This window comes from Impatiens glandulifera, chromosome 1 (genome assembly GCF_907164915.1).
Source record: "Impatiens glandulifera chromosome 1, dImpGla2.1, whole genome shotgun sequence".
Lineage (NCBI taxonomy): Eukaryota > Viridiplantae > Streptophyta > Magnoliopsida > Ericales > Balsaminaceae > Impatiens > Impatiens glandulifera.
Genome location: NC_061862.1, coordinates 155,698,242 through 155,719,391, shown reverse-complemented (window position 1 = coordinate 155,719,391; position 21,150 = coordinate 155,698,242). Strand labels below are relative to the sequence as shown.

General features: G+C 30.3%; 2 non-coding genes across 2 annotated transcripts; one reads left to right on the top strand and one right to left on the bottom strand.

Annotated features, from left to right (window-relative positions):
- Window positions 1-578: 578 nt before the first annotated feature.
- On the bottom strand, window positions 579-651 carry TRNAA-AGC. Its single transcript has one exon. It is a non-coding gene; the product is annotated as a tRNA-Ala (tRNA).
- Window positions 652-2,126: 1,475 nt separating this feature from the next.
- Window positions 2,127-2,279, top strand: LOC124923260. Its single transcript, XR_007098252.1, has one exon. It is a non-coding gene; the product is annotated as a U12 minor spliceosomal RNA (small nuclear RNA).
- The last annotated feature ends 18,871 nt before the right edge of the window (window positions 2,280-21,150 follow it).

The window sequence follows — 21,150 nt, the reverse complement described above, 5'->3', positions numbered from 1 at the left end:
CGTATAAATGAACCCACATACTAGGTATAAATTATGACACATTGCGAGTAACAATCATTATATTCACCAGTTGACTCTCCTACAAAGAAGTTTTCACAATCGGAGAAACTAACGACACATCTGGAAGTATGCATGATGGTTTTACATATGGGACCTCGGATGATGATGGCACCAAAACTGTATGTCCATCCTTCAAAATCTCGGGACGATCGTTTATCATTCTATTTAGTCATTTATCCAACAATGGCAGAAACGAAACATTTATAGGCAAAATAAAAAACAGTTGTATTGTTATGCCATAGAGCGACATATTTACCACGGTTATTGAATACAAAACAAAATTTGCTAGTTTTTGGACTTTTCCATGGTCCCGAACCCAAACGCCTATTGATGCGTTTATTCTCCACCACTACCTTCCGTAGCAGTCGTAAATCTCGAGCATTTGCAGTAAACTCTCTACAAATTCCTTGGCAAGATTCAACCACGCCGACGAGCTCTGGATCCGACAACTTAGTAAACAACTCGATAGTTTTTGGCCCACACACAATCGACCTGGAGGGAAAAAAGTAAGAAAAAAATGGAGATGCGGGGTATCGATCCCCGTACCTCTCGCATGCTAAGCGAGCGCTCTACCATCTGAGCTACATCCCCTTTTGTTTTTTTTACAAAATATTAATTAATTTGACAAAATTATTCTTATGAATATTTTACAAATATGGTCTATTTATTTTAGTGATAACTCAGGATAATTATAGAGATAAAATACTAGCAGCAAAGCTACTACAAGTTAGAAAATAGAGAACATACTTTAAATGTACTGTTTTTAACTTATTAATTAATAAGATTACAAAATAAAATAGGCTTAAAAAAAATCAAATATCTGTAAGTTCGATTCCAAAAGGTTGGAGAATTGTGTTCAATAATAAAAGAAGTGCAAAAAGAAATCGGATGGGGAAAATAGGTTTGGGTTGCATTAGAGGATGCATCAGATAGTTGTGATTAGTTCAGTTAACTTTTTGATAGGAACATTATTGGAGTGTTTGTTTTTTATTCTCTCATATTCTTTTATTGCATTTTATCAATTTTGTATACTGGTATTTGCAATTGTATGGTTATAGTGGAAGTGGAAGTGGAAGTGGAAGAAAATAATAAGTTTGTAAATTTATAATAAAGCTCAAGTGGTTTTGGCTAGACATATAAAAACAATCATTTATAAGTAAGATTCAACCCATTATAGGGTGTGTTTTAAATAGTAAGAGTCTTAGTCAAATATCTCAAGTTTGTTTTCCTTTCAAAAAATCTTAAATGGAAGTCGTGTGTAATGATTTTGGGAAAATTAGAATACGAAAAATACAAAATAAGACGTTTTAGATATAGTAACAGATTTGATTATGACTAAAAACAACATATTGAAATGATATGTCATGACAATAGAATAGATTGTTATGTTAGCTTCTCTAAAAAATTATTTGTCGAGGTGCGCGAAAGCTAATACAAACACCCTGGGTTGGTTGGTCCGCACTCTGAATCCGAGGGCCAAGCCCATTTGAACCCAGAACAGGCTTGTTAGTCATCATTGATTGTAGTATATATGGAAGGAACATTGATGGTGCTAAATGCAATAACAATGTTAAATTTAAGAAAAGATGCAACATAGATCTCTTGATGGCAGTTGGGTTGTAAAAAAAGTTGAAAGATAATAGTAATTTTGATTTGTGAAGAATACAATGGTTTTTACCTATTTGCTGTCCTGATTACAGCATAATCAGGTAATTTTGATGTGCTATTAACTGGGTTATGCTTCATTTGTTCTTCTTTGTTTTGCCCCTATTTTTGGGTAGTCTCCATGAACCAAAAACAAGAAACAAACAAACAACCAACCATCAGAAGAAGAAGAGACCGTGTTTAAAACGAACACGTTTTCCATTTAAAAGCACAAACAAAAACCAAACAAAGACAAGTAGTAATAATAATAAGAAGAAGAAGTTACAATGATTTCTCAACCAACAAACGATCTAGTGATTCATTCATTATTTATTCTTTGTAATTTGTCCCACATCGGAAGTAGAGATAAAATACCTTGTCCAAGAGTGTTATAAAAGAAAGCACGCTGGCAACTTAAAAAATTGCCTTAAACTAATGAGTAAGGAAAACAAAGCGAGGGGTGAGAATCGCTCGCAGCGCTAACTCAATATTCGCGCAGTAATTTTTAGAGGGGTTATAGGCTGGCTAAGTGTTGACGCTGCTTACTTTGGCAGAACTCGCTTAGCGGGCCTCCTTTTAACCACCCACCTAATTCTTCAGTTTCAAATTTTATTATTTTTAAAATTAAATATAATATTATTTTAATATTTAAATTAAAATGCTTTTGCAGTTATTTTCTAGCCCAATTTGTATTGTATTGAAAAAAACAAATATGATTAATCTTATTTAAAAGTATAAAATAAAACATTTACATAAATATTGATAAAGTTGTATTGTCTATATCCATTTAGTGGATAAACAACATAACCATGTTCTTATATTTATTCAGTGTGGGGACAATTTATGTCGTACGGCACCTTAAAATTGGGCCAAATATCCATTTTAACTACTTGTATCAATAAATAACACAATCAAAGAGAATTCATTTCAAAACTTTTGCCAAAATAAAAAAGAGGGAAGTTTATGGACGGCATTACATACAATTAATTACGAGAAATATCCATCCCACTCCCTAACACCTAATAATCTGATGCTATAATAATAATTAATGGACGAACTTTTATTTATTTATTTGAATAGAGGATTCTATATCATGATAACACATTAACAATTTGAGTTATTTGTTTAGGCTAGATTGAAATTTCAGATATTTTATTTAAAATTTTACAATTTGAAATTTTATTATTAAATTATACAAAATAAAGTTTTGTTTTAACCGTTTTAACTTATATATACGTGTCATTTATAAATAAATAAAATTAAAAAATTTGATTACCGAATTTAAAGAATTGACCGTCAAAACTCTCAATTTATTGAAATTGAGTAGTTAAATTAGTGACATAAATCTTTTTTATTTATTATTTATTATTTATAAATGACACGCTGATAATAAGTTAACGGTGTTTGAAACATAAAAGGCAAAATCTCGTTTGTTATACTTTTAACCATAAAGAATCTCAAATTGAGACATGAAATAAGAAATACGAAATCACACTAACCTCAATAAAGAGTATTATTTGAACATTCAATCGTTAATTAAATACAATTTAGAGAATAAGTTATAATAAGATCAAATTTAAAATATTCCACTTATTTCCACTTAAAAAATCTAATATTTCATATTAAACTTTTACTATAAATGCTTAAATTTAAATGAGAAACTGAGAGAGGTAATGATATTTTTCTATTTTTTTTAAAGAAATTATAAAAGTGAACTCATGATTTCTACTATTTTAAATCCAAAGATTGTAATATTATTAAGAAAATTTGATTTAGACACATAAAATCTGTTTTTTATTTTTTATTCATCTTCATTTTCTAAAGAGATCATAATGGGAACGTAATGAACACTTGCAGACAGGAATAACAAATAATTAGGTAATTACATTCAATTAATTATTATAAATGTGTATCCACCGAACTATAATATATATATATATATATATATATATATATATATATATATATATATATATATATATATATATATATATATATATATATATATTTTGTTTTAGAAAACTAACCCAACTACACAATTAGGTCGTGTTTTTAGTATAAATTGAACTTGAAATTTTTAGTTTATTAAATAAGATTTTTGTCATTAAGTTATTATTTTGAGTTATTGACATGCAAGAGAAAATATCATATTATTTCAAGTATTTTTGTAGTTATGTATTTGATGATTGTGTTTGTAATCGTAATTGTTTGTATCATTGAAATGAAAATTCTTCATCCAAATTTTATTAGATGAAGTCGTGATCACCTAATTAATGAAATAACTTGATTCTTTGAAATATAATTGACATATAAGTAAGCTCAAAGGAATTCAATGAATTTGAAATATTAGAAGGGTAAAAAAAACGTTAGTATCATTACGTTGACTGACGTGAGATCCAGTAAAACGTGGATTCGACGGAAGATTTTTGTACTCTATGATTTTGCATTTTTATTTTTCTCGTTTTGTTTTTCATTTTTCTCTACATATTTAATGTAATACATTTGTCGTTGTTTTAAAGGCATTTTAATTTTCATGGATAATTTCTTAAAATAAAAATGAAACCTCCAACAACCATATCGATTATCGGGTATAACATTTAATGTTGCCAAAATAGTACTTTCTTGAGTAATTTTGTAGTTGTGTATTTAATGATTTGTGTATATATATAATTGTTCAAATCATTGTAATGTAAATTGTTCCTCAAAATTTTCTTATATAAAGTTGGGATTAGGTGATTAATGAAATAATTTAACATATAAGTCACCTAAAAAAGAATTCATTGAATTTAAAGATTAGAGACATCTAACAACCTTATCGAATTAATATATAATAGAGATTGATTATCTGCTCCCTCATATCTTTGTTATCTCTCACATAGAGGAGACAAAACAATCATTTTAGATAAATTAATAAAAATAATAAAATAATAATTACACTTTTGCCCCTCTCATGTGAACCGGAAACAGGTGGGAGCAGCGTAAGCAACCCAAGTGCATATAATGTTGTCAAAGAATCTTAAGTGTGGTATTTTGAATCTGAAAATTTTGAAATAAAGTTAGATATATGTAAATATTATAAAATTATGAATGAAAAAACTCCTAAAAAAAAGTAAAATCTAGAAAGAAATAATATTTAACTGCTAGAGAGTAATGTAAATTAAAATATTACGGGTCGAAAAGCTTAGCCCATAGCCACTTGAGATCTTCTGCTACCAATGTAATATGTTCACATATTCCCCTCTCACAATGGGAGGGGCAATATGGTAAATAAATAAAAAGTTTTTTTATTTATTTACCATATTGCCCCTCCCATTGTGAGAGGGGAACATGGGAACATATTACATTGGTAACAGAGGATCTTCCTTCGCTCATAGCACATGCTAAAAATGAGTTTTATTGAGTTATTTTTCATGCCTATTGTTGAGTTGTTATCTAAAATTTTAATAAAGTTGTTGAGTTAGGGTTATTTGAATAACCCATTGAGATATTTAAATCATTCATTGTCCTAATACAAAATAAAAAAAGTCAAATTTTTTTAAAAGAAAAAGAAAGTGAGGATTTAAGCACCAATTTGATACAGCTAACTTAATTGAATATTGATGGGATAGGACTCCAACTTGGAATTGATTGATATGGACCCTAACTACTTAATTTACTTACTTATTCATCAATGTCCGTCTCCCTCTGGTCTGGTCTGGCCCAGCCCTTAATGTGTCTGCGACTGCGAAGTTAATTATTTCTGTGTACATTGCTTTGCTTAATTATATGTACACCGAAATGCACAACAAAACTGGTAAAGTTGGTTTGAAAAAAGTCGTTTCGATTTATTGGTTGATTCAATTTGATCATATAGAGGATCGGTTCGATTGATTTCATTTGTTCGTAATTTGTTTAGTTTTGTCATTTAGAAGATCAATTTCAATTTATTTAGTTTGATCAATTTGATTGATTTTTTTTCAGTTTGATTTAGATATTTGAGTTGCTTATATTATATTTAAAATATTTAAATAAAATAAATATTATATTTTAAAATAAAAAAAAAGTTACGAGTTTGATTCACAATTAAAACGCGATGTAAAACGCGATGTGTTGTAGTGAAGTTGGGTAATAACTATGATCATGTTAACTAATGACAAAATAAAAATTAAAATAAAAAATGAATAAAATATATTTACCTAATAATTTTAGAGGAGTAATAGAGGATGAATAATTAGAGAATGAGAATGATAAAAAAAATATGGACATCACCTCATTTAAAAATAAAAATAAAAAGTAAATTAAAAAAATTAAAAAATTAATTAATTTATTCAAATAATCAAATTGTGTCATGCATCTCTTTTCTTCCCTCCCTTCCCAATTATCTATTTTTATTATTTTTCTATCTTGTATATCATGGAGAGAATTGCTAGTCATATATATATATATATTATTTAAAAAGTTAGCATTTCAAAGACATTATTAAATCTTATACTTTTAGTTTTTTAATTGTAAGAAATTATATTTCAATTATTCTTAGTGGGTTAATTAAATATATATTTTAACCATATAACAATTTTAATTTATTATGAAAATGTTATAACATACTTATAATTATCTTATATCAAATATATAGTTAGTATGACTTTTTAAAAATATATATAACAATTTAGAGTTGGAGTTGGAGTTGGAGTTGGAGTTGGAGTTGTAGATGGAGTTGAAATTGAAGTTAGAGTTGAAGCTGGACGAATAAATATAATTAAATTGATTAATATATATATAATTAAAATATTATTTCATATAAATTGTAAATAATATATTATTTGTAAGTAAATTAAAAAAAAAAACTCCTAAACCCAGCTCCAGAGTTGGGCAAACCAAACAGGCATACATGTGCACTAATTATTTTCTCACAATGCTAGAGGAATCCATAGGTGTTTTTATTTCGATAAAAGTATTTAGAATGTAATAATATAAATGATAGAATGATTTAAATATATATATATATATATATATATAATATTTTAATGAATGAATTAATCGAATTTAATTGAAACTCAAATAGCCTTGATTAATTAAGTTTGAATTATTAAAAAAATAAATAAAACAAAACTGTATCATATCTTACCGTAACAAAGACTAACAATCTAACTAGTTAGATTTTTTTTAAAAAAAAAAAATAGTAATCTAACTAGCTACTACAGTACTTATTATATGACATGTATATATATAATATATATAAAAATAGATATTTATTAAATGTTTGTCTCATACCAAATAAAACAAGATACCTCTAGGTCATTTATAAGTTACTTTCTTTATTTTGCTGTCTTAATTTAGTTATATAGTAAAATTTATGTAAGAGTAATGTTTGATATAACATTTAAGAGAAAAATAAAATTTAAATGATACTCAAATAAAGGGAGTGACTTAAAAAATATATATATTAAATTTGAATTATATTAATAATTAATAACACCCTAAGTTTAACGATGAAGTTTATTTAGAAAATTATGTTAGTTTTATAATTTTTTTTGTAATAATTTTCAAACAATAGTATTAAGGTTTGAGTTAACAATTTGACTCACACTTTGTCCAGTACATAATAGAGATGAAGACAATTGTCTGTCTCTTTGAAACTGTCCACATTCACAATTGATATATGAAAGAAAATTCTTAACAACTATACATAGGTAGTAATATATAGTTAATAGTAATAGATAGTTAATGTAGAGAGGATAGTATGATTGAAAAGGAATAATTGTATATATGAATGAGAAATGTACAGGTTATTTATATTACAATTTGTTATATGTAAAGTCTAAATATTGGTAAGAATTAGCTGTGCAATCACTATGATTATGGAGGAATATATTGTGACTTGATTGTATCTTTGACTTGCAGATTTTGTGGAGTCTAAATATGGGTAACAATTAGCTGTGCAATCACTAAGATTATGGAGGAATATATTATGACTTGATTGCATGCATCTTTGACTTGCAGATTTTGTGGAGTAAGATTGTCTGGTTCCTTAACATTCTCCCTCAAGATGGACCTTCCATTGAAGAGGCCAATCTTGGATAATAGGAACTCAAAACGCGGGCGAGAGAGAGGTTTGGTGAGGCCGTCGGCGAGCTGATCATGTCCACTGATGTGTTGTACCCGAAGTGTTCCAGCTTGGACTTGTTCACGAACAAAATGAAAAGCGAGAGCAACATGCTTCATTCGAGAGTGAAAAATCGGATTGGCGGAGTAATTTGTAGCACTTAAGTTATCCAATATATAACAGGTGTAGAAGGTAAGTGGATGTCGAGTTCTTGTAGAAGGGATTTTATCCAATTGAGTTCGGAAGTGGTGTCAGCAATGGCACGGAATTCAGCTTCGGTTGAGGATCGGGCTATCGTTTTTTGTTTGCGAGATGTCCAGGAGATAGCATTTTTGCCGAGATATATGATATAACCTGTAGTGGAGATGAAGTTATCAACATCGCTTGCCCAATCTGCGTCACTAAAGGCATGTAGTGATGACGGAGTATTGCGATGTAATTGCAAACCAAGGTGAGAAGTCCCGTGAAGGTAGCGGAGGAGCTTCTTGAGAGCTGTCCAGTGAGCTTCTTGCGGGTGTTGCATGAACTGGGCTAACTTGTTGACAGAGTAAGCAATGTCAGGATGTGTGAGGTATAAGTATTAGAGGCTTCCAACAACAGAACGATAAATAGTAGGATCACATGGAGGTGTGGAGGTATTTTGTAGCAGTTGAGGGTGAGCAAGCATAGGGGTAGTTGATGGTTTGCAGTCAAGCATGTCATGACGTTGAAGGAGGTCGTGTATGTACTTTCTTTGGGAGAGGAGACCAGAAGTGTTGTGTTGTACTTCCACCCCTAAGAAAAAGGAAAGTTGCCCCAAGTCCTTGAGAGAAAAGCGTTTGGCAAAGTTGGAAATAAAAACCGAGACAAAATCAGGTGAAGGACCAGTTACGATAATGTCATCGATATAAACAAGTGCATATATGAGATCGCCATTTTTTTTGTAAATGAAGAGAGAGGGGTCGGCGAGAGATGCTGTAAAACCGAATTGTAGTAGATAGGAGGTGAGGGCTGTAAACCATGCGCGTGGAGCCTGTTTTAACCCGTATATGGCTTTGTTTAAACGACACACATAAGAAGAGTTGTTAGCGTCGATGAAGCCGGATGGTTGCTGCATGAAGACTGTCTCTTGGAGATCACCTTGGAGAAAGGCGTTGTTGATGTCGAGTTGGCGTAATATCCAGTTGTGTTGGAGAGCAATTGAGAGGGTGAGTCGAATCGTGACTGGTTTGATAACTGGGCTGAAGGTGGCAGAGTAGTCAAGACCAGCTTGTTGATGAAAACCTTTTGCGACAAGCCGAGCTTTGTATTTGTGAATCATGTTATCATGATTATATTTGATTCTGAAAACCCATTTACAACCAATGACATTTCGAGCTTCACTAGGTGGTGCGAGAGTCCATGTATTGTGTTTCCGTAGAGCATTGTATTCAGCAAGCATAACATCACGCCAATGAGGGATGGAGAGTGCTTGTTTGGGGGTGGTTGGTAGTGACGTGGGTGAGGAGATAGTGGTAAGTTGGGCATACTTTGGGTTAGGTTTGGTTATGTTGTTTGTGAGACGAGTTACAGGACGAGGGAGAATGGGCGGAGGGGGGGGTGGTGGATGTGGTGGCGTAGGAGGTGTGTTTTGTGGGGGTGTGGCAGTGGTGGACGGTGTTGTAGGGTTATGTGATGGATGTGGTGGCGTAGGAGGTGTGTTTTGTGGGGGTGTGGCAGTGGTGGATGGTGTTGTAGGGTTATGTGATGAAATATGTATGAGAGGAGTGGGAAACCATTCGTGAGGTGAGGGAAGCGAAGTTGAATTTTGTTGGTTTGATAGACGGTGGAATGGAAAATCAGGCTCAATGAAAGTGACATGACGAGAAGTGTATATTTTGTTTGTGGTAAGATTTAGGCACAGAAAAGTGCTTTGAGTTAGGAAACGACCAAGATAAATGCATGGTTAAGATCGAGGATCTAGTTTATTGGAAGCATAAGGTCGTAGTAATGGGTAGCATAGACAGCCAAAGGAGTGATTTGGAATAGATAGGTTTGACATTTAGGAGTCGATAGTAGGTAGAGTCATTTTGTAAGGTTGGTGTAGGTAATCGATTTATGAGATACACAGCGGTGGAGAATGCATGTGTCCAGTAAGTGACAGGTAGATTGGCATGAGATAGGAGAGAGAGACCAGTTTCGACAATGTGACGATGACGGCGTTCTGCATAGCCGTTGTGTTCAGGGGTATGGGGAGGTGTAGTAAGATGTGAGATGCCATTAGCGCGTAAGGTGGGAGCCAATTTGATGAACTCGCCTCCATTGTCAGAGAATAGGGTTATGATCGTTCTTTTGAAATAGTTTTCAACTAATTTTTTGAAGTCAAGAAAGACTGTGAGAGGATCGGATTTATTTTTGAGAGGGTAAAACCATACATATTTAGTGTAATGGTCCACAAAGATTAGATAATATTTGTAGTTGTCATGTGAGAGGTGGGGTGAGGTCCAAACATCTGAAAATAATAATTCAAGGGGAGCTGAGACGTAAGAGTGGATTGAGAGAAAGGAAGTTTGTGTGCTTTATTAATCTTGCAAGAATTGTAGTAATCAAGGGATGAAATTGAACCTAAATTACATAAATTTGAAATATAAGAAAAAATTTTAAATGACGGATGGCCAAGACGGTGATGCCATAGGAGAGCAGACGTGGTGGATAGCTTTGAAGTAGATGATGTGAGAGATGTTTGAAGGGCACATTTGTAGGAAGAAGACCAGATGTACATGTCATGATTAAAAGTTCCTTGGAGTAGGATGGTGTTCGTGAAGATAGCCTTGAAACGAAAGGAAGAAGAGGTAAACTCAATTTGTGCATTATTATCAAGGCAAAACTTGGAGACATAAATAATGTTTTGTGCAATTTTTGGAACATAAAGAACATTTTGAAAGAGTAAAGATTTGTTTTGAGAGGTGATAATGAATGAACCTGTGTGAGAGATTGGAAGAGATGAGCCATCACCGATGATAACATCATCGTTGCCTGTATAAGGAGTGTGAAGGGATAGATTATCGAGATCATGTGTGACATGGTGAGTAGCACCGCTATCTATAATCCAGTCACATGGAGGGGCGTGAGATGAATAGGCAGTGTTGGCTTGAGGACGAGTGTAGCGAGATTGACGTACAAAGGGTTTGAGTGTAAAGTTAGGATAGGCGCGAGAGAAGTGGCGACAGACGGAGATGGTGTGACCAGTGTAGCCGCAATATTGGCAGACATCAGGTGATTTGGTGTTGGGGTAGTGTGGTGAGGACTGTCGGCTGTTGTCTTTAGAGTATTAGGGTCGGGAGTAATTGTTATTTTGGCGAGTATTGGATGATGGTTTGTAGGTTGCGACAAAAGTGGTGGTAGGTGTTGATGAGGTGGAGTTGGTGTTGTCATGGAGTTTGGTGAGATCATGATGTATGAGTTTTTCATGGAGAGCATCGAACGGGATGAGAGTATCTCGAGTTTCAACGGTTTCGATGATGGAACGGTGTTGGGTTTGATCGAGCCCATTTAGAACCTTTACAATGATGTCTTCGGGATCTAGAGTTTTGCCTAGATTGGCAAGTTCAGTGGTGCATTGTTTTATTTGATGCATATAGTCAGTGATGGTTTGATCGGGTGTCTTTTTGATTGAGTCAAGTCGTTTCTTGACTTGGAGGATATGGCTGCGAGTAGGATTTGCGTAGAGAGATTTGAGAGCAGTCCATGCTTCATGAGATGTAGCAGCAGAGGCTACAAGAGGTGCGATCTTGGCGTCAAGAGTGCCGATGAGGGAGCCTAACAATAGTTGGTCTTGTCGAGACCATGAGGCGTAACTGGGATTAGGGGTGACAGTGTTGTCGTCTTTGGTGATTGTTGGTGGTGGGCATTTCTTTTCTCCAGCGAGGTAGTCAAATAGGCCGAAACCAAATAAGAATGACTTGATTTGGGAAGACCATTGTGTAAAGTTGGTGGTGTTGTTTGTAGTTTGTAAGGGTTTGCATTGCGATAGGTTGACAAAGAAGATGGGATAGCCGGGGTCGGTAGGGTTTGGGACGGAGAAGGCGTTTGATGACATTGTAGGATCTAGACTTCTGATACCATGTAGAGAAGATGTATGATTGAAAAAGAATAATTGTATATATGAATGAGAAATGTACAGGTTATTTATATTACAATTTGTTATATGTAAAGTCTAAATATGAGTAAGAATTAGCTGTGCAATCACTAAGATTATGGAGTAATATATTGTGACTTGATTGCATCTTTGACTTGCAAATTTTGTGGAGTAAGATTGTCTGGTTCCTTAACAGTTAAAAAGGCAAGAAACAACATAGTTGTAACTAACGCTCTCTAGAGTACCTTCAGAGCTGCAATATATCAAATTTGGTCCAAATCTAAGGGTATAAACAGATAAACGAAGAAATTTGGCAAGATATTTGAACCAATTTACGATATCACTTGCATGTGAAGAAGAGTCTCGATCACCCAACAAAACTAAAAAACATCTCAAAGTTTGAGTATTGATTATGCCGAACATACAGAAACCATGTACCCTATATAATGGGAGAGTTAATTTCATTTGGGTATGTTTCTTAATATTTTAATATAATTGTTTAATTCTGTTTGAATTTTAAAATATACAAAAATTTTACCTACGCAATTATATATTTTAAAATAATTATTTGGAATAAATAAAATCAAAATAATTAAAATTAAGGAAAAAACACAATTATATGATTAATTTGATTAATTGTTGTAATAATTAAACTCCAATTAATTAAAAAATGGCCAAAATAAATAAATAAAATAACTTGGGCTAAATGTTATATTCATTTTATCTCAAATTAATTTTAAGAGGTCAAATAAATTAAAATAAATAATTTAAAATAAATATTTTATCCATTTTATCCCAAATAAATTATTTATAAAAGCCTATATATATATATATAAAATAAATAGACAAAACAAACTTCATATTTTTAAAAATATTTGGTAAGTAAAATATGGAGTCAAAAGGGATTGAAAAAAATCAATTTTAAAAAAGCTTCAAGGCTGAAAAAAGGCCGAAATCTGCTGTAGCCGAAATCAGAAGAATTCAGTGCGACAGATCCAACAACCATCAGATGAACGTCCATGCTTCATCCAACGGACAACAAAGGACCGCGTAGCCCACTACAACAAAGGAGAAGCGTTTTCGCACAACAATGGATCAACTAACGCGCACCTCAACGTCGTTAGCCTATACACAACGGAACGCCCAAGCGCAAACGGAACGCCCAGGCGTCCGCACTTTGGCTAGAAACGGTGCATTAAGACTCTTAGTGCTTAAACGTGGAAGAAGCAAACAATGATGTTTCTCTTTTGGAATATTGTCTTCTTTCTCGCGACGAACAACCATGATGACCGACCAAAACTTGTAATTTTTCAAAAGTGGAATTCGGTCGATACTTCACCAAAACAGTTAATTTGAAAGTTGAAATGATCATCCTAACACGGTGATCATTTCACTTACAACCCTAAGCTTCATCATCACCTACGTAGAACAACTAGATGAAGAGCATACAAAACACCATTAATGACTTTTGACTGAAATTTGACCCCCTTGGTCGATCAACCGACCCTATAAGGCTATAAATACCTCCCTCTAGGCAAATCAAAGGGAATGATCCCAATCATAAGCCCTCAATCAATCCAACACGAAATACGCCATTAAAATTTTCAAGCTTTTCTTAAAAATTGTGAATCTTTGTGTAAGGCTATAAAACTCGGATCTAAATATTCATAAAACTTCTAAAAGAGTTCAGCGTGTTCCCCAACTCACAGTAAACTTCTAGTCATACTTTAATTCAATTTACAATTTCAAATTAATTTTTTTACATTTCAGTTCGATTAGTTTTATATACTACTTTATTCTTCAATTTCTTGATTGGAAAACGATCTTAAGATCATTTACAATTTTTCTATCGAAATTAAACTGAATCAATCAATCTAAACGAAATTACCCGAATTTGATTTTGAAATTTTTCAAAATCGGGTTTCTATTCTTTAGTTATAGGTCAAAAACAACGACCCAAAACATTTCCAACACGTTTATAAGGATGTTAAGAGTACATCTAGACCAATTCCAAGCAATTCCGATCATGTCTGATCAAAAACTTTTTTTTTTATAAAAATAGAAATTCCAGTTCTTAAATTGGTCAAAATGAGCCGTCGCTGTTCATGTTTTAGTTTCATTCAATCATATGAAGTGTAAGAAAGCTATTGGAAAACTCCTTATGCTTTATTAAGCCTTAAAAACAAAAACACGTTTTTTCATTTCAAAATAAATGATCATTGGGACTAGACAAAGCTCTCATGCCTTCAAATTGAAGGATTATGGGCCTAGTCGTATTCATCAAACTTGTAGTTTGATGTTCTTGACAACTGACCGATGGCTTAGCTTGTGTTTGATTTTCGACCGAGAAAATTGAACCCTCCCCTACACCTGATCGAGAAAAATTTAGTCCGGGCTTGATTTTTGACCAAAGATTTCTAGCCCCGAATAAGGTCTCCTCGCACCCGACTGAGGATTCCTAGCTTAGGACCGAGAGCTCCTCGCACACCGACCGAGGATTCTCGTACCGACCGAGGATTTTTAGCCTAAGACCGAGAGTTCCTCTCACCCCGACCGAGGAATCTCACCCCTGAATGAGGATTCCTAGTCCAAGACCGAGAGATCCTCGCACCCCAACCGAGGAATCTCGCACCTAATTGAGAATTTTTAGCCTAGGACCGAGAGCTCCCCGCACCTCGACCGAGGCCTCTTCACACCCGATAAGGATTCTTAGCCCATGATCGAGAGCCTCTCGCACCTCGATCCAGGGTTTCTCACACACGACTAAGAGGTCTCGACCTAGAATTGAAGGTTTTAGTCCTAGATTGAAAGGACGGGTCCTAAGGTATGTTTGGTTGAAATTTTGAATTTCAATTATTTTTTTAAAATTAAAACCCTAATCCATTTTCTAAAACACTAATAAAATAGAAAACAATTTCAATATATTTTTAGAATATTTTCATAAAAAAATATTTTGATAACGGTCTGTTTGATATTTATTTTTAGATCTTAATACCTTAAACTGACATTTTCAGGTATTTTTCTCAACAACTATCGATATCAACTACATGTACCATCATTTAAATATTATTATACAATTTTAAATGCAAGAGAACCTTGTGCATGTCTAGGATTTGAAAAGTAACTGGTTAAATAAAACGTAATAAACTAAATTTTCAAAAGCCAAAATTTTATAAACTAGAGACCGTTTTTAACGGGTACGGAGGATATAGTGCGAAAACTCTTTCTCTAGTATAACTAAATACCGAATTCGAATGAATCTCTAGTCAAATATACGTTTGTATACGTATACAAAATATTTTATTGATTTTAAATTAAAACAATTAACGACTCTTTTATTAAATAAATAATCTTTTAAATTAACTATTTCTAATTAATTTAAAATATTATTATTTTTAGTCAATGATCCTAAATCTAAAGATTATTTTTATTCAAAATTAATTATTATTATAATTATTTTTGAGATGTCGGACATATTTTCATAAATGTTTTTGAAAATAATATTTTATATATATTAAAAAAATTCTTTAACACGCAAATTAACGTTGCAATTTTTCAAACTTTTTCGGGATAAAGGGTTTTCGAGGTTTCAAAGACCAATGTTTGTTTTGTCCAACAAAAAGATAAGTCAAAATTTTAAAAATAAAATAAAATTTGAAAAATGTTTTTCATTGATTTTTTCAAGATTTTTCATTGAGCTTTTTAACTTGATTCATAAATTTATAATTAGTTATTTTCATTTTAACTTTATAAAAATTGTGACCAACAATTATCTATTAATGTATTAAAAATCGTACTTACTATACCAACGTTACGTGTTAAAACTTAAAATTTAAAAAACAACATATAATAATTATAATGATTTTATCCATTCACAAGATATATATTAATTAACGCACTTTATGTAGGACAAATTAACAAGAAGCATAAATATTGAAAACATGTAACATCATGAAATACTTCAACAATATATTGACCAAATTTGAAAACTAGCCAGATTCGGAACTGGAGGTGTGGTTTGGTAAAAGAAAAAGTATTAAGGCGAGTTTGATTCAGCTTATATTGACGCCAGCTTATTCTTAGATACGTTTATATGATCTTAGCTTATTTAATCGTTAAGCTTGAGTATATTTGATTCAGCTTATACGCCCAATTATTTATTTTTTTATATTTATAATATTATTTAATAATTAATATTATATATATAATGATATATATATATTTATTAATTTAATTTTAAATATTAATAAATGATTTAAATTAAAAAATAATATATATTTCAAAATAAATTATATTAATATATTAATTTTTATAAAAAAATTATTATTATATAATTTTAAATATTAATAAATGACTTAAATTAAAAAATAATATATTCTAAAATAAATGATGAAAAAAACAATTTATTATTATATATATACTTTTCATATTTTCACGCTCTCCCTCTGATTTAATTTTCAATTGTCCATTTATTTTCAAGCTCTCTCATCTATTGGTACTATAATTTATTTCGATACTTTTGGATAATTAAGGCTAGTTTAATTTCTAAAACTATAATTATAAATAAAAAAATTATAATGTATTTATATTTTATATATTAAGATATATATATATATTATAAATAATAAATAAAAATATATTTAAATGTAGATTTTTTTATTATAATAATTTTATAAAAATATTACAAATATATGAAATAGATGAGAGAAAAGAAATAAAATAATTAGAGAGAGATTAAATTAATGAGAGAGAATGAATAAAATGATTAGAAAAGAATGAAATAGATGAAAAAAAATGAATAAAAAAATATTTAAAATTGATGAGAAAGAAAAATGCTGAGATTATAATCTTAAACGCTGAATAGGGATGTAGAGAAAAAATTGAGTTTAAACGCAAAAGTGTGTTTGATTATAATTTTTTTTGTGAGCTTATTACGCAAAGTTACTGTAGCAGCTTACGCAAACGCCCAAACTCAGTTTATAAACGCTAAATCAAACAAACCCTAAATTTATTAAAATTAGATAAAATAATATTTTAATTATATATATATATTAAAAATTTTAATAATATTTTTTCATTTAAACTCAACCTCACTCCCATCTGTCATGTATTTTAAAACAATTAATATTATGTATGATGATTATAATATATATATCATTCTCTCATTTATACATTAACACTAAAATATTTCATTAAATTAGTGATATATATTGTCTCATAATATATATATGATCACGTAATTATGGATATCATATTTTTTTTATTCATATTATATATTGCACCGAAATTTTTAATATAAAAAAAATTATATTGACATCATACCGAAATTTTGGTATACCGTAATCTCGGTATGATACAAGTAACACATCGATCATATCAAATATTGACGGTATACTAAAATTTTGGTACGATATCAATATTATATCGTTCTAACGAAAAACATATTTAGAGATGTATTTAAAAAAATATATATTAAACACTTTATGGTGATATCAGCCGGTGACATTTTAACATTGGAGGATGTGTTTTGTTATTTCTACCACACAAATTTGAGTTGATGTTGTATTTTGTCTGATTTGACATTATATTTAGTTGGATCGAATTTGTCGTCTAAGATTTTTATAATCTAAATAATATTTTCAATTTTTTGTGTGTCGTTTGCTTCTCATACATGTCGATTGTTCTTGTGATATTTTCTTGAGTTCGTGTTCATCCTCTTCTTAACAATAAATGAGATGAAGTTGCTAAATCTTGAGTTATTTCTCATTTGTTCAATAATGAGTTATTTAAACTGATATTCCATTTAGAGGTTCTCTTACAAGTATCATCACTTGTTTTTATGAGTTTTTCATTATTTTGATAATATATGTAGATGTTCAGTTATCATTTGACTGAACATTTTCCGATGTTTCTTACCAACCTATGGACAATGAAAATTTTCACTATCACTCAGAATATTTGTTAGAAATATTTCTAACACCGTTAAGTTAGTTTGTTTGGCTTGCTCTACTTCCACACATATCCTTATGGAACTCAAATGAACTCGTCTTTGAAATCACCCTAAAATATGCAAAATTGTTGGATCATATCTATTATTATTTCAATTTATGCAAAGATATATTATTTAATGTCAATAATATCATTTAACCATTTTGATTATTAAGACTTATATTGTATTATTTGTAAATTAATTTTGTATTTGTAATAATTAACTCTTTACAAAAATTATTACAGTTTAATTTGATTTTTTAAAATTAAGTTATTATAATTGAATTAAAATTAAATCTAATTGTAAATAAAATAAATTTGTTAAGTTTATAGAGAAATAATAGATACATATTGAGAGTAGTCTAAAATATGTTTGAGAAATAAATAAATTTACTAATATTAATTGATTAGTTGATGATTGTTTAAAAAATTGTTAGGTGAATCTAATTTTTGAAATAAAAATGAAAAATTAATTAGTCATTATTTATTATTATTATTATTATTATATATATATATATATATATATATATATATTTATAAATATTATTTCATTATTATTATTTTGGTATATATCAAAATTTTAATAATTTTATACATTTCAGATCGATAACATACCGTAAGCACTAAAACTTTATTTATCTCAATTATAAATTTTAAAATAATTATTTTGAATAAATAAATTCATAATAATTAAAATCAAGTTCAAAATATAATTAAAAGATTAATTGGTTTAATTATTATGATAATAAACTAAAATTAGTTAAGAATATTAATGAAAAAAATAAATAAATAAAATAATTTGGAATAAATGATTATATTCATTTTATCTCAAATTAAATTTAAGAAAATTAAAAAGATTAAAATAAATAATTTAAAATAAAATTTATATTCATTTTATTCCAAATAAATTATTTATTAAAATCCAAAAATATACAAAATAAAATAAAATAAATTGACAAAATAAATATCATATTTATTAAAAATATTTTTGTATATTTTATAGATAAAAAAAATTAAGCCAAAAGAGTAAAAGAAAAATCAATTACAAACAAACCCTTATATTCCGATCCACTTGCTTCACAAACCGAAGGCAAAAGATCCACTATCAAGCCTCAATCAAAGTTTAAAAAAATTGCAATTAAAACTTTAAGATTTTTTTTTGGAATTTTAGAATTTTTGTACCAGGCTTTAAAGCTCTAATCCATGCATTTAGGAAGCTTCCCTAAAAGTTAAAGATGGTTCTCCAACTCCTAGTAAGCCTCCAATCACCATCTATTTTGAATTACGAGTTTAGATTGAAATTTTATATTTTAGTTTTACTAGTTTCACATACTCCATAATTGTTCGATTTCTTGATTGAGAAACGATCCTAGGATCATTTTTAAGTTTTTTATTCGATCAATCGACCTAAATCAGAAATTCCTAAATTTGAAAAATTCAAAATCGGGTTTTCTGTTATTGAGTTATTGCTCAAGAACAACAACCCAAAAAGCTTCCCAACATGTTTATAATGATGTTGGAACCTATTTAGACCAGCTCCAATCTATCCCGATCATGTTTGATCAAAAACATTATTTTAATAAAAAATAAAAAATTTAGTTCTTGAATTTGTTGAAACGAGCATGCAGTATTCATGTTTTGGTTTCATTCAACCATATGAAGCATAAAGAAGCTATTCACAAGCTCTTTGCGCTTCATTAAAACCTTAAAACCAAAAAAACACATTTGTTGTACCAAAACTGTTTGGTTTAAATGGAACCCCTCCCAATTGAATAATACATCGGGAATATGTTATAAATGATCATGGGATCTATTAAAAGTTTCTCATACCCTTAGATCAAATGATCTAGGCCTCGAACGAAAACATCAAAATCTCCCGAGGACCGAGAAACCTAACCCAAACTTAGCCTCGACTAAGGGAGTCCGACCGAGGTATCTAACACCATGACCAAGAAGTTTCGAACCTCGACCGAGGGGATCCGACCGAGAGTTTCAACACCCCGACTAAGAATCTTCGAACCTCAACCGAGGAGGTCTGACCAAGAACTCCTGTACCCGACCGAGGAACCTCAACACCTTGACCGAGGACTCCAACATCCCGACCGAGCATCCTTGCACCTCGACCGAGGGGTTCCAACCGAGGACCGAAGGTTTTAGCCCTAGACTGATGAAATTCGCACATAGGATCGATAATATCGGTCATAGGGCCTATTTGGTTACACTTTTTAATTGTCAAAATTATATTTATAACTTTAGAAACCCAAACCATTTTCTAAAAATTTGAAAATATTTTAAAAATATTTTTGGAATGTTTTCACAAAAAATATTTTGATAAAGGCTTGTTTAAGATTTATTTTTAAACTTTAATGCCCTTAAAATCAAGATTTTTCATGTACATTCCTCTCAAATCAATGTCATCAACTATATATATCATCATTTAAATATTGTTGCTACAATTTTAAATACATAAAAAGATGTACATGTCTAGTACTAGAAGAATAATTTGTTAAAATAAAATGTTATACAACCAATTTTCAAAAGTCAAAAATTTATAAAGTATAGACCGTTTTTAACATCTACAGAGGATATAGCGCAAAATCTATTTCTCGAGTATCACCAAACTACGAATCAAAACGAAATTTTGGTTAAAAAAATGTTTGTATACGTATACTTTTTATTTATTATAAAAATTAAAAATCAATTGACACTTTTATCAAATAAATAATCTCTTAAATTAATTATTTTAAATAAATATCTCTAAATATATATATTTTAAATGTTTTATTTTATAAAATTTCTGACACGCAAATTGATGTTGAAATTTCTCAAACCTTGAGCTTTTTCCGAGACAAGGGTTTTCCTGGATTACACATACCTTAACAATTTTTTTAGTATACCAAATAAAATATATATTGTTGATAGAGGAGTGATAGGGGAGAGAATGATGTGTTACTGTATCACTAAAAAAGAATCAAGCGTGAAAAGAGAAGATAAAAAAATTTTGTTATTTTTTCGACCAATCAAATTGCGTCACGTCATTCCCTCTCCCAAATTCTCTCCCTCAATCATTTCTCTTTTTGATATTAAGTAATACGGTATTTTTGATATACTAAAATATTTGTAATTTTTATTTTATTTTTATACGTAACTAATAAAACTCAAAATGACCATGATTTTAAAAAGAGGCAATTACTAAAGAATACTGCTTACCGGTAGTTATTTCAATTGAATATTCAATATATTAATATATATATAATTAATATATAGTACACTATGCCAT